The sequence below is a fragment of the Artibeus jamaicensis genome, unplaced genomic scaffold (assembly GCF_021234435.1).
Source record: "Artibeus jamaicensis isolate MK-2021 breed Jamaican fruit bat unplaced genomic scaffold, CSHL_Jam_final contig_240, whole genome shotgun sequence".
In the NCBI taxonomy this organism is placed as follows: domain Eukaryota; kingdom Metazoa; phylum Chordata; class Mammalia; order Chiroptera; family Phyllostomidae; genus Artibeus; species Artibeus jamaicensis.
Window position 1 is genome coordinate 3,943,361 of NW_026521506.1, and position 15,355 is coordinate 3,958,715.

Here is a 15,355-nt window from a genome sequence, read left to right on the forward strand (position 1 = left end):
TAATAAAACTTGCTTGCATTAGTGCTAAGTAGGCTTACTGATCTGTAAGTTCTTTACTAAATTGGTAAAAAGAACTAAGTTTCTGGGAGTTTCTCCTGTGACAAAAAGAAAAGGTCATACTCAAAATTAGAGTACTTAAAACAAAACAGTAATGAAAATGTTACATATCTATACTAATTAAAAATATGATGGGTTGCCATTAAAGTAATATTTAGAAAGAAATTGATATCATTGAACCTTTGTATTATTAAAGAAACAAGGCTGTAAATAAAAAAGCTAAGCACCAATTTAAGAAGTTGCAAAAACAATAACAGGAAATGAAAGAAAGCAGAAATAAGGATATTTTAAAATAGCAAATACTAAGAAAAATAATTATAACCAATAGAAAAGATCGACAAAACCAAAAATTTGTTGGTTGAAAAGTGTAATAAAATTGACAAGCCTCTAGCAATACTGATTATAAAAAAGGAGAGAAAAGGTACATTATAAACAAATATTAAGAATTGTTTAGATTGGGTTCATGACAGGAAATTGATGACATACTCATAGGAGATAATTAAAGAGATTTTAATGAAGGAACCATGCATACGGGTGTGTGCAGGATTAAAAGAAACCAACAAATGGATGGTAAAGCACCACTTTAGGTACTAAAATACTCCACCTAAGCCTGAAGGGTCAAGGGAAGGGAATGGTTAGCAAAAACTAAGGAAATAAGGAAAAGTAAAACAAAATGAAATAATAAGGAAAGGAACATTCAACAGAAAGTGGCCTTCGATAGTGGAATTATTACCAACTCACATCCCAGTGGGGGTGGGGGGAGTTTGGGGAATAAATACCCCGAAGTTTCTCTCCCTCCATCATCTGATCTGCTGATACCTTTCATTTGCTGATGGCTACTGGAAGCTGTAATGCAAGAGAGAAATGAAGTTGATAGGGGTCAGAAAACCGAGCAGGGTGGAAAGTAGATCTTGAAAGGAAAAACAGAATTTCCAGCACTCACCATTCCTGTTGTCCCTCTACACTACTCTTACCCTTTGTCCAGATGAAAAACCCATACCTTCAAACAGAATGTACAAAGTCCCATCAGCTACTGTACCATTACAGGGTGATGTCAAGTCATTCATATTCCCACTTGAAATCCAAAATATTAGCCACCACCAGTGCTTTTCATACAAAGTAGAAGGGAAAAGGGGACTATAAACATAGAACACAGTTGCTGTAGTCCCTGCTTCTGTAGCTAGAAGCATGCTCTAAATTGATAATCATAGCTTCCTTTTTCTGCTCCTCACTCCATGTTTCTCTTGCCTTCTGTTGGCATCACAGTAAAATAAGATATATTACCTGCTGCAGTGATCTAAACCTTCATCCCTACAGGATTTGAATCCTTAAAAATCTTACCTCAATTAGGTTACCAGTTTTCATTGACCCATACTATTTTTTAAATATTGTATTTATTTATTTTTAGAGAAGGAGGAAGGGAGGGAGAAAGAGAGGGAGAGTAACATTGATGTGAGAGAGAAATGTTGATCATTTGCTTCTCATACATGACCTGACCAGGGACCAAACCTGCAACCCAGGCTTGTGCCTTGACCAGGAATTGAACAGGTGACCTTTCACTTTACAGGATGATGCCCAACCTACTGGGCCACCGGTCAGGCCTGACAGGAGTGATAAGAGGCACCCCAGTGAAGCCTCTGTATTCTGGACATAGTCCTCCTTACCTCCATTGTATAGTGGCAACCTAATTTGCATTTGGTAATGAGGGTAGACCGCTCTGTTTGGCACAGTGACTCCTTCCTTCCCTGCCTGTTCATTCAACAGCATGAGGAGCACAAAATGGACAAAAGGCAGTGTCAGCCTCTAAAACTTCAGAATCCCAACATGTTCCCTTTGTGGGTGAGCATTTCTCCCTTAGACATTAGAACCTCTTAACCCATGGAATCCAAGATGTAAGGATGGGAAGCAAATATTTCTTCAGTGAGAGGGGTTATTCCCACCTCCATCTCTTGAATAATGAACCCATACATTTCTGCTACAAGGGAGATAATATGATATATTATCAGCCACTGTTGAAAGCATATACTACTGGATTGTGTAGGACAGTACTTTTGGGCTGTGGTGCCATAACTGAGCCTTCAACAGGAAATTTCACCATTGTATCAATCCCATTGTTTCTCAGTGATGGGACATGTAACAAGACCAATAAATTCTATGGGAATGAGCCAGTCACCACACTTCCTTCAAGCTAAACTGAGTTCCTTTGTTGGAAACAATATTGAGTGGGACACCATGGTGATATATCAGGTATTATGTGAGTCCCCATGATGGTGCTCGCAGAGGCATTGCAAGTGTAAGAAGTAAATCCTTATTCAAAATATGCATCTTTTCCTATAAAGACAGTCAGGGCCCCCACCCGTGATGGAGGGGTTCCAGTGTAACCATTATGCCACCAGATGACTATCTGGTCCCCCTGGGAAATGTTGCAATGTTATTGCCTCAGCCTTTGGTCTCTGCAGATGAGCAGGTTGCCAATACAAAGTGGTGATAGATAGATCAGCTTTGGTGAGGGAAAACGCCATATATATATATATATACCCTATCCCAGCTGCCATTCTGTATTTTGGACTACTAAGTAAACACTAGGGTAGCTGAAGGAAGAAGCTAACATGAACAGAATAGGTGATCTTATCCACCTTATTATTGAGAGCCTCCTTCACAGTGGATGCCCTCTGGGAGCAGTTATGTGGAACACAAGTATCTTTATACTCTGGCTCATTATAAGAAGCCTATGCATATACATCTTTCCTAGACCTCCTTATACCAAATTCCTATATTATTCTTTCCACATTCTTCTTTCAGCCAAATCCTTAGCCTCTGCCCTTGAATAAGTCTATATTAGTATACTGGGCCATCTCCTTCCACCAAAATAGACAATCAGATGTAGTACTTGGGAGAATTTTCTTTCACCTCTGTCTTTAGGAGCCATCCCTGAGTCGGGCAGTTGTACAACTGTGACCCACTTCTACCAAGTGCCAGACTACCATGCAGATCTACCTATAAAACCTATAGGCTTGCACTTTCTTGCTCTATTAACTAATCATAGAGAACTCTCCTTGAGGCCCTACATGCAGTAGGAGCAAGTACTATGAGAGTCTGAGCCACTTCCTCATTCACTGTATTTTTACTTTCCCAATTTGCTGGGATCTGATTTCATACAAATTTTCATTTAACAATGGAATGCTTCTGTACATGGCCACTTGATGATTGAGTGGATTAGACAACACCCAGTTCATGATGGGCAGTTCAAGTCACATAGTCTCTGATCCATGGTCAGAATTCAGTGACTACCAGAACCTAGTAGCAATCCAGCCATTGCTTTTCAGATAGAGAACAATTGTCAAGTAAGGAAAGCATAATCTAAGGGGCTGTGCTGTGAGGCTTCCATTGAGACTTCACAGAACAACTCTGCCACAGACTCTTCCAAAACCATTGGGTCTGCAGAGTCCTAAGGCCCAAGAAACAGGGCAGCATGTTCTACAACCTGGATTTGCTGCAGAAACTTTTCTTGTTTCAGACCCCACTCAAAACTTGTAGCCTCGCCATGGCTAGTGTGGCTCAGTTGGTTGATGTCATCCCACAAACCAAAAGGTCATGGGTTTATTTGCTGGTCAGGTCAGGGCACATACCTAGGTTACCGGTTTGGTCCCCAGTCAGGGTGCCTGTGAAAGGCAATCAGTCAATGTTTCTCTCTCACATTGATGTTTCTCTCCCTCTCTTTCTCCCTCCCTTCCCCTGTTTATAAAAAAAAAAAAATTAGTAAGCACGTCCTCGGGTGAGGATAAAAAAAATTGGCAGACTTACAGGTTACTCACTAAATGGGTTGGAGCAGCATGCCCAAATATGGTATATGTTGCCTTCCAAATCCAAAAAGGTACACCAAGCATTGGTTCCTTTCTTTGTAGTAGTAACACAGAAACAATTTATGGCCATTTGATGATTGAATGGATTCTTCTTACTTTAGAAGAGATATCCTGACATTTCCCAGGCCACTGGACCTCTAGAAATGTCCCTAAATGTAACAGGCCCCTAAATTTTCACAGGGTTTATCATCTGTCCTCTGGCCATAAGGCATATAGTGTACTTGTTTTTTTTTCCCCCCAGATTTATTAGTATAATGTCATCAGTGTAGTGACTCAGCATTCTGACTATGGAATAAAAAGACAATCAACTTCTTTTTAGACTTCTTTGTGACAGAAGACAGCATAGTTACCATGGAGTAAGAGAGTGGGGGCAAACTATTTCTGGTTATGTCTGCTGATAATATTTGCCAGAGGAATAGGAGCCAAGGTTGTGTTGATTTGATCCAGTAGAGATATAACATTGGGAACCACAGTTCTGAATGGTGACACTACCTAATTAAATCAGCAATAATCCACAAACATTCTCCCAAACCCCTGTGGCTTTTCCCACAAGCCAAATGGGAAAGTTATACAGGAGCATGTGGTTGTAATCACCATACTTCCACTTTTCAAGTCTTCAGTGGTGACTCTTATCTCTTCATTTTCCCCAGGAATTTGGTATTGCTTTGATTTACTGTATTGGCCATAGGAGTGAAAGGAGAGGGAGGTACAGTTCCAGTGGATATTACTTGACCATTCCTACTTGATCCCCTCCATGGATCAATGGGTTAGAAAAATGTGTGGTGATTCTGCCAAGTTGGGTCCAAGCTCCCACTGAAACGAACTCAGACCAAAATTTAATTTATCACCTGACTCCATAAGTCCCCACTCTAAATATGGAGCACAATGGCATACTGAGCCTTGAAGAATTAACATCAGTTCCAAACCAGAATCTGATAACTCTCAGAAGGTTCTAGATATTTGTTTCTGTGGTCATGGTCACCCAGTAAATGACCACAGGTCCCAGTCTGAAGAGGACTTGGAAGACTTGCAGTATACAGCATGGGACAAAAGTACATTTACAGTTGTTTTTCTGGAAAATAATATAATAATTAATAAATTATTACCTAGCTAAGAGTGCAAAGAGTTTACTGAAGAGTGAAACCTGTGAAGGAAATGAGAAGGCTGAAGAATTAGGCAGAGGCAGTACAGGCAAGCAAGGAAAATCCAAATTCAATGTATGTGTGGATTTCATTAAGGACAGGTCACTGTTACCTACGATATGGAAGGGGTCCAATATAATTAACTTGCCATATGTGGCTGGCTTAGTGTCCCTCAACCACTGGTAATACATAAAGGATTCACCATTGTCCTCTGTCATTGGCTTCTTGGGAACTCAGCAGTGGTGGTAGCAAAATCAGCCCTGGGGAGGTGAAGTCCATGCTGCTGGGTGGGTCCACGCACAGCCTCCCTCTCTGCCTTAATAACCACGTATCAATGGGCCCATCACACAAGTACTGGGTGACCAAAGGCAAAGGTTGACTTGCCCATCTGGCTGTTTTTGTATCTCCTATGCAATGAGTGCTCTTTGGTAGATATCAATGTGAAGCACAAAGATCTGTGCACTTTGAGCCCACTCTCAAGAGTCCACTACACATCTCTTTGCTAGGCTTTCTTGACACTGGTATTCCAACATTGTTCCTTCTATACCCCCAATGATACTGGCTACTTTCCAGGATCCACCGTATGTCTATATATCAGGCTTCGTTTCTTTCCAAACAAGGTGAATGACCAAGGGTACTACCCACTAGAGTGACTTCCCTTCAGCGGATAAAAAAAAAAAGTCAAAAGAAATGGACAAGCATTTCATGAAAGAGGCAAAACGAGTGTAATCAGAATGTAATCAGGGAAATGCAAAGTAACATCATATTATATACACATTAGCCACCAGATTGCCAACAATTGAAATTTCAGAGTCTGTATGCAAATTTTTATTGGAACACAACCACTTTCACTCATTTACATGCTGTCTATGGCTGCTTTCACACTACAGTGGTAGGGTTGTATAGTTTGCATCAGACTGTATGACCTGCAAAACCAAAAATACTTACTTTCATCCCCCTTTCTAGACAGTAAAGTTCAAGAAAATTTTAAGTTAAATTTAAGGTAACTTAAACACAGAATTTCAGCATTCCTGTCTTAGAATATTCTTAGAAGCAGCATAGAGGAAAGAATAAGGAAAAGAGTTGATATGTTTCTACCTGGAAAATATACCTAGGCAAAGAGCTGAAGAATGCTGACTAAAAAAGAAAACTGAAGTTAGTGGTTCTCACATTTTAGTGTACATCAGAATCACCTGGAGGGCTTATTGAAAACAGACTGCTGGGCATGACTGACAAATTTGGAAACTATCTGAATGCTTAGCAATATTGAAGTGGTATAGCCATACTATGGAATATGACACAGCAGTTAAAATATGAATTAGATGTACAATTTATTAGCCTGGAAGAATTTCCATGAAGCATTATATTAAAAAAAAGTTCATTGCAGACAAGTGTGTATGGCATGATCATGAAACCCGATAAACTCCTAGGGTTTCTGATTCAGTAGGTAAGGCTTGAGAATTTGCATTTCTAAAAAGTTCCCCAGTGATGCTGGTGCTGCTGGTCTGGAGACTACACCTTGAGAACTGCTGCCATAAGTATTAGAGTGGTCTCTAAACTGAGGTACATCAGCAGCTGCATCTGAATCATCTAGAACCCTGACCTGGTGGTCCTTACACAAAGCAAGGAGTTAGAGAGTGGTAGGGCATGCTCTTTAAGTAGGGTAATCACCTGGCTGGTGTAGCTCAGTGGATTGAGCGCGGGCCTGCAAACCACACATTCACGGTTCGATTCCCAGTCAGGGCACATGCCTGGGTTGCAGGCCGGTTCCCTGCAGGCCAGTTTCCAGCAGGGGACGGACGAAAGGCAACCATACATTGATGTTTCTCTCCCTCTCTCCTTCCCTTCCCCTCTAAAAATAAATAAGATAAATAAATAAAATCTTAAAAAAAAAGGGTAATCAAGACAGGCCTCTATAAGGTAGTAACACTGAACAGAGACCTTAATGAAAGGAGAGTGAAAGCTGTTAATATCTTAATATTAATAGCTTGTATCAATAGGTTAATATTTGAGAGACAAGTATTCCAGGCAGGACAGAGAGTACGTGCTCAGACCATGAGGCAGGAATGTACTGGGTGTGTGGTACTAGAACAATTTGAAGCCAAGAATTTGACTCTTTATTCTTTCTGGTTCTCTGTGTTCTTTCTTCCCAGGGCAATTAGCTTCAATTTATTCTGTATCACACCAACAGGTCATACTGTTCTCCAACTTGCATTTTCCCTTAGTAATAAATTATGAACATTCTTTCATGTCACTAGATTGAATACCAGCCTCATTGTTTATAAAGGCTGAATATTCCACTGTTGAAATGTACCAAGAATTGACTTTTTAAAAATCAAGTGTTTGTATAACCAAATTTCTATAGATGAACACTCAGTTTGTTTCCAGTTCTTAATTATGGCCCCCAAAATGATATAGTGAGTATGCTTTTGCATATGTGTATATGTATGCATGTCTACATGTTTGTGTCCTTATTCATGCATTCCTTCATGCAATAAAAATTTACTGAGCTACTACTACATGTTATGTACATGTTATATGCCGAAAATACAATGGTGAACATGTACCTGTGCACCGGCTGCCAGAGGGCAAGGAGATGGAAAATGTCCTCCTTTAAACTTTCAAGTGGGAGGTTTGGTAATGAAGTCCACCAATGATATACCCACTGGGGATTTTGTTCCAAATAGAAGGGGGAATTGGGTGCTGGACAGCAAAAAAAGAGAAAAATCCACTATATATACCTTCCATGACTAAGTAAGGTCTCTGTGATATTCTCTCACAGCCTCTTATATTTTTACCTTCTTATCACTCAGGGATGCATTTTTTCTGCATGTAACAGATTATCTAACTACAAGGGCTTTAAAATATATGCCTATGGGTTTATTTTTCTCACAGAACTAGAAGACTGGCATTTGTTCAGTAGCTCAGTGATGTGAAAGTTGGTGGCTTTTTCAATTCTCTTGACCTTTCCCTCAAAGTCACTACATGACATTTACAGGTCCACATCCAAGGCATGAATAAGTAAGAAGAGGAAAAGATGACACCTGTGTCAGAAAAGCATAAGTTTTCCCCCAAGAACCCATGCATCAGCTTCCTATAACCTCTAGAACAAATCTCTGCAAATTTAGTAGCTTAAAACAACACCAGTTTATTATCTTGCAGTTTGGGGAATCATAAGTCTGAAATGGGTCTCACTAGGCTAAAACCAGTGTTGACATAGTTGCATTCCTTCTCGAAGTATAGGGCAGTATTGGTGTCCTTGACTTCTCCAGCTTCCAGGGGCTGTCCCTATTCCTTGGTTGGTGGCCCTCTTCCACTGTAACAGCCAGCAATCACAATCACTCTGACTTCTGCTTTTGTGATTACATTTCCTTCTCTCATCTTTGGCCCTCCATGGGCACATTCAAGAATCCTTGTGATTAAACGGGGCCCACCTGGATTCCCCAGGCTATACTCCCTATTTTAAGGTTAACTTGTTAGCAAGCCTAATTCCATCTCCAACCTCAATTCCCCTTTCCCATGTAATGTATTTACATGTTCTGGGGATTAGGATGTGGGACACATACATGATTTGCCTATCACAACCCACTTTTGTTTCACTCACTAAAATTCTAGCTGGAAAGAAGCTGGAGTAAATGGGATTGGGAGTGGGAGTTGGGTTAGCTGAACAATTGTGTCCGCCATACCTTGCTAACACTTCTCACAGTTTGCAATTATATACTTATTGTATGATTTTCTCCCTTAGTAGACCCTATATCCCATGAGAGAAAGAAATATTATATTAAAACACTCTCTTATGACTCAGGATTTAACATCCCGGCAAGGAAATCTGGAGCCAGTCCTAGTATGCTGCTGGAAAGGCTGGTTGAAATCTGGACACAACAAAGCCCATTTAATAAATGAAGTGGAATTGTTGGAACTGCCTTGACAGAGGACTGAGAGAAGGGTCAACATATCAGAGGTGGGCAAATTAGAATGGCTTTCTTATATGAGGTCAGAAAACACACCAGTTGACAATGTCCCCTGGGAGGATGCACAGGACATCTCTTGTATTAAGGCAACAAGAAGTATATTGCTGGCACTGTTGAAAAGCTTCACAGTGGCTGTCTTCTAGAGTCAGGTTTCAAGGCAGGGGAGACTGCTTTGTAATTAGGCTCCTTGGTATCAGTGGCAATGATAGGAGTCTAGAATAGCAGAGGCCAGGTGACAGCAGTTAACTGTCAGAGTCAAGGTGAGTGTACTAACCCTAATGGACAGCAAGTATGCAATGGCAAAGACAGGCGTTTATCTGTAGGGGTCTACGGAGATAGCTAATAAACTATGGCATTCCAAAGAACAATATAGATGAGAAGCTGGATTAGTTGGTAGAGCTACCATAACAAAATACCACAGACTTATAAGCTTAAACATTAGAAATATATTTTCTCACAGTTCTAGAGTTTATAAGTTCAAGATCAAGTTTTCACGACAGCCAGTTTCTTCTGAGGGCTATCTTCTCACTGTGTTCTAACAGAGTTGCTCCTCAGTCTGTGTGTGTTTATGTCCTAATTTCTTTTTCTTATAAGGATACCAATCATATTAGAGTAGGGCCTACCCAAATGACCTCAATTTACCTTAATTACATCTTTAAAGGACCTCTTTCCAAATATAGCCACATTCTGAGGTACTGGATGTTAGGACTTTAACATATAAATTTGGAGGAGGGCACAGCCCAGCCCATAACAGAATCAAATAAGGGTATTGCTCATGAAATATAATAAATAAATAAATAAATAAATAAATAAATAAATAAATAAATAAATAAATAAATAAATTGAGAATAGTTGAGCAGTAGACTAATGTTAGTTGTTACAATGGAAAAATCATGATACCTTGCCTAGTTTCCATACCTGAGCAGGTTCTCAGATGCAGAGCTGATCAAGAAAAGAAAATGCCAGGTCCCCTTGAGGAAATTTGCTGAACTACCACAGCAACTATACAGTTATGATTCTAGCAATTCTGCCTCAACAGGACCTAGGCCATTTATCAGTGTGACTATACAGCGGGGAAAAAGGAATACCCATATTTTGGGGGGCTGACAGGAAACCCAAAATACTATTGTGGGGCCACTTGTTAGAGCAGGATGTTTATAAGCCTGGTGGGAAATGGAATCCTGGACCAAGTCCAGATGCACCATGAGAGACCTGAACATATAAATTCTCTGGGGGGGAGGGAAAGCAGCAAGCACACACACAGCCAGAGCGTACCCAAGCTGAGGAGAGTGACAGAGAATTTGGGGGATCCTGGAAGCACCTGGAGCTGGAAGAAGAGGTGAGTGGCAACTGGCCTTGACCCAGATAGATTCTGGACTTGCCAGAGAGATGGAGTGTGTGATAAGCTGGACAACGGCTCAGAGTGGCAGCGGCGACAACAGAGACTTTTTCAAAAGGGGAACGTAGGCACACTGTGCAGGTACCTCGCCCACACCAAGGTCTGGCCAACAAAGAGGAAGGAGTGAGAGCACAATTTGCTCCCACTCAGTGCACCTCCAAGATTGATCAAAGGGACACAAAGCAAGATGGTTTATCAGTACCAACCTGAACAAATACCCAGAAAGTGAAGACCACATAGTGCTCTGAGAGTGGGGGCTGGAAACTGGGCACCTGTGATGATTAAAGCCCAGAGAGAGCCTGCATCCTTGCTGAAAATGGGAGACAGTAAAAAGACAGAGCCCAACTCCTGCCCCCCACCACCAGCAGAAGCCTGGAAGACCTGCAAAACCAGCTGGGCAGGCTTAATAACAAGCTTGGGGGGGGCTTTTTTTTTTCTTTTTCTTTCAAGAGTAAGACAATAAGACCTGGGGTTGAGAGAAAACCAGGGACGGATCCAGAAAAGTCAGAAGGCGACCACCAGAAGCTGAGACAAATTTCACCTCGCTCTTCATCAAAACTTTCAGTTTTAAAGTTTCTCTTCTTTTTTTACTCTGGCTGGTATGGCTCAGTGGATTGAGCGCCAGCCTTCAAACCGAAGGGTCCCTGGTTTAATTCCCAGTTTGGGCACATGCCTGGGTTGCAGGCTAGGTCCCCAGTGGGGGCATGCAAGAGGCAACCACACATTGACGTTTCTCTCCCTCTCTTTCTCCCACCCTTCCCCTCTGTCTGAAAATAAAGAAGTAAAATCTTTAAAACTAAATAAATAATAAAATTTCTCTTCTTTTCATTTTTGTTTGCTTTTCCATTTTATATTGCATTATAATTTTTCTTCTTTCACTTTACTTGTATTCTAAATAACTCATTACTCTTGGTCTTCTACTTTTTATTCTTTTTATTCAGAGTATATATTTTTATCATATTTTAGTTCTTCCAAATCCCACACAGCACCCTTCCCTGGTCTTAATCCATTTTGCCATCTTCCTGAGCTTTATTACTGCTGTTGTAAACTTTATTTTCTGTCACAACATGCTATGTTCCTATCCCTTAAAGTCACTATTTTCCTCCATCTAACCTTGCATAAGCGTTCTTTCTTAAGTCAGCTCACATTTCTTTTCCCCCTCTCATAAGAGTCTTATTTCTTTTCTACTTTTTATAAACAATGGAGAGTTGGGTGAAATACCATGATTATTGCTATACTTCTTCAACAGAACCTATTTGTTCACTGTTTGTTTCGACTTTAAATGCCATAGAATACTCTCCCCCTATCTTATTTTGTTTTGCCTTCCCCTACCCGTGATTGGTTGAGTGAGAAATTTTGTTTAATTTCTTTTTCTTCTATTCCCCCCTCTCTCAACCTGAGCTTACTCCTTACACTTATTAGTTTGTTTCCCCCATCTTCTCAAAATGATTTCCTCTATGGTAGACATCTTTTAAAAAAATATTTCATTTATTTATTTTTAGAGAGAGGGGACAGGAAGGAGACAGAATGGGAGAGAAACAATGTGTGGTTGCCCCTCGTGTCCCCTACTGGGGACCTGGCCTGCAACCCAGGCATGTGCCCTGACTGGGAACTGAACCAGTGACCCTTTGCTTCACAGGCCCATACTCAATCCACTGAGCTACACCAGCCAGGGCTATGGTGGACATCTTATATTCACTTTTCCCTTTTGTACAATATTCTCATTCCCCTTCTACCTTTATAAACTTCAGTCAGCTGTCATTGCTATTGGCCCTGCTATGGTTTTTCTGCAATTTTGAACCTATTGGTCTAATACTTTTTCAATTTTACTTCAAACCTGGTAGGATACTCTTCTCTTTTTTAACCTCATTGTTTCCATAATACTTTCATGTTTTACTTGTGTTTTAAATTTTGTTCTCTCCCTTTCTTTGCCCCAGTTCTATACAACTCATCAATTCTCCTCCCTCTTACCACTCAATAACATTTTCCCCTCTTTAGTCATCTCATATTCCTTTTGTCATATCTTATAATATCTGTAATCTCTCTTCACCTTTATTAACCTTTGTTCAATTGCAATTGATTTTGCTGATGTAGGGGGGCTCTTTTTGCTGTCATAGATTTGGTTGTCTGTTAATACTGCTTTGTTAACCAACACCTGTAGAACAGCATACAAGACAAGATGGAAGTAGTGACTATCAGTAAGCCCCCTGGAGGGGAGAATTCAACAACAAAGAAGCCACCAATGAGTAAAATTCAAGTACAACAGAGAGCACTCAGAAGAAAATGAAATCCTAGAGCATCCAGAAAAGATCAAAGAGACTGCACTAATGAGTACTACAGAACTCCTACTGCATAAGCCCACCCCATGAAGACAGCCAGGCAACACAGAGAACCCTGAGACACAGAAACATACAAAAAGTGTCACCTAAAATTGGGAGACAAAGAAAGACCCTTCAGTTGAAAGGAATGAAAGAATCCCCAGTAAAAGAGCTAAATGCAATTGAGGCAAGCATCAGTCAGACATAGAATTCAAAAAATGGTTATAAGGATGCTCAAGGAACTCAGTAACAACTACAAGGAACTGAATGGGAACTACAGCAGCATGAAAAAGGAAATAGAAACTATAAACAAGAACCAGGAAAATGAAGAATAAAATATCTGAAATAAAAAATACACTAGAAGGAATTACAACATGGCTAGATGAAACAGAGGACTGAATTAGAGAGGTGGAAAACAAGGTAGAAAGAAATACCCACGTAGAACAGAAGTATGAAAAAAGATTCAAAAAGTATGTGGGTGGCTTAAAGGAACTGCAAGACAACAGGAAATAGAACAACATTCGAATCGTAGGAATACCAGAAGAAGAAAAGGAGCAAGGGATAGAAAACCTGTCTGAAAAAATAATGACAGAAAACTTACCTAACTGGTAGAGAGGAAAAGCCATATAAGCTCATGAGGAACACAGGGCCTAATCAAGAGGAAACTAAAGATATCTACTCCAAGACACATTGTAATTAAAATGGCAACTTTAAACACAAAGAGAGAATCTTAAAAGTAGCAAGGGAGAAACAGATAGTAACATACAAGGGAGCTCTGATAAAGCTAGCAGCTGATTTGTCAGGAGAAACAATACAAGCCAGAATGGAATAGCAAGAAATATTCCAAGTAACGAAAAGCAAAAGACTGCAGCCGAGATGACTCTACCGAGAAAAACTGTCATTTAAAATGGAAGGCAAAAATCAGAAGTTTCCCAGACAAAAGAAGGTTAAAAGCATACACCTCCAGCAAACCAGTATTGTAAGACTTGCTAAGAAGACAGCTTTAAGGATATTAAGGTATAGAGTGAAAAAGAGAGGAACACAAGTACAAAAGAAAAAATGGGAATGAATAAGTATCCTTCTGTAGTAACATTAAAAGTAAATGGATTAAGTGCTCCAATCAAAAGACATAGCATAGCTTAATGGATAAGAAAACATGACCCACACATATGCTGCCTACAAGAGACCCACCTCAGAACAAAAGACCTACATAGACTGAAAGTGAAGGGTTGGGAAAAAATATTCCAAGCAAACAGACAGGAAAAAAAAAGCTGTAGTAGGAAGACTTATATCAGACAAAATAGATTTCAAAACAAAAGCCATAAAAAGAGACACAGAAGGACACTTCATAATACTCAGGGAAAGAATACATTAAGAAGACATAAACATTGTAAACATATATGCACCCAACATACGAGCACCCAATATATAAGGAAATTCTTGGAGGACTTCAAGAAAGACATAGACAGCAACACACTTATAGTAGAAGATTTTAACACCTCACTGTCCACAATGTATAGATCTTCTAAACAAAATATCAACAATGATATCCTGACACTGAATAATGCACTACATCAAATGGATTTAACTGATGTAAACAGAACCTTTCATCCCAAAGATGCAAAATACACATTCCTTTCAAATGTGCATGGAACATTTTCAAAGATAGACCACATGATAGGACACAAAACAAGCATCAACAAGTTCAAGAAAAATGAAATCATATCAAGCATTTTCTTGGACTGCAAGGGCTTGAAACTAAAAACAACCTCAAGAAAAAAACTAAAAAACATTCAAATTCATGAAGACTGAATAGCATGTTATTAAACAATGAATGGGTGAATAATGAGATCAAGGAAGAAATCAAAAAGTTTCTGGAAACAAATGAAAATGAACACACAACAGTCCAAAATCTATTGGACACACTAAAGACAGTCCTCAGAGAGAATTTCGTAGCAATACAGGCCTACCTAAAAAAGATAGAAACATCTCGCATAAACAAGCTAATCCTACATCTACAAGAAGTGCAGGAACAACAACAAACAAAGCCCAGAACAAGTAGAAGGAAGGAAATAACCAAGATCAGAGCAGAATTAAATTACAGAGAGACTAAAGAGCAATTCAAAGGATCAACAAATTCAGGAGCTGCTTCTTTGAAAAGATAAACAAAATCAACAAGCCTTTAACCAGACTCATCAAGAAAAAAAGAGAGAAGACCCAAATATATCAAATAAGAAAGGAAAGAGAAGAAATTACAACTGATACCATAGAAATACAAAGGAATGTAAGAAATTACTGCAAAGAACTATATGTCAAGAAATTTAAAAACATGGGTGAAATGTACAAATTTCTAGAAACATATAATCTTCCAAACTGAATCAAGAAGAAGAAGAAACCTGAACAGACAAATAATAGCTAGTGAAATTGAAGCAGTAATCAAAAAATTCCCAGCACATAAAAGCACTGGACTGGATGGTTTCACAGGAGAATATTACAAAACATTAAAGAAAGAGTTAACTTGTATACTTCTCAAACTATTCAAAAAAAATCTAACAAGAGGGAAAACTCCAAAACTCTTCATGAGGCCAGCATCAACCTAATCCCA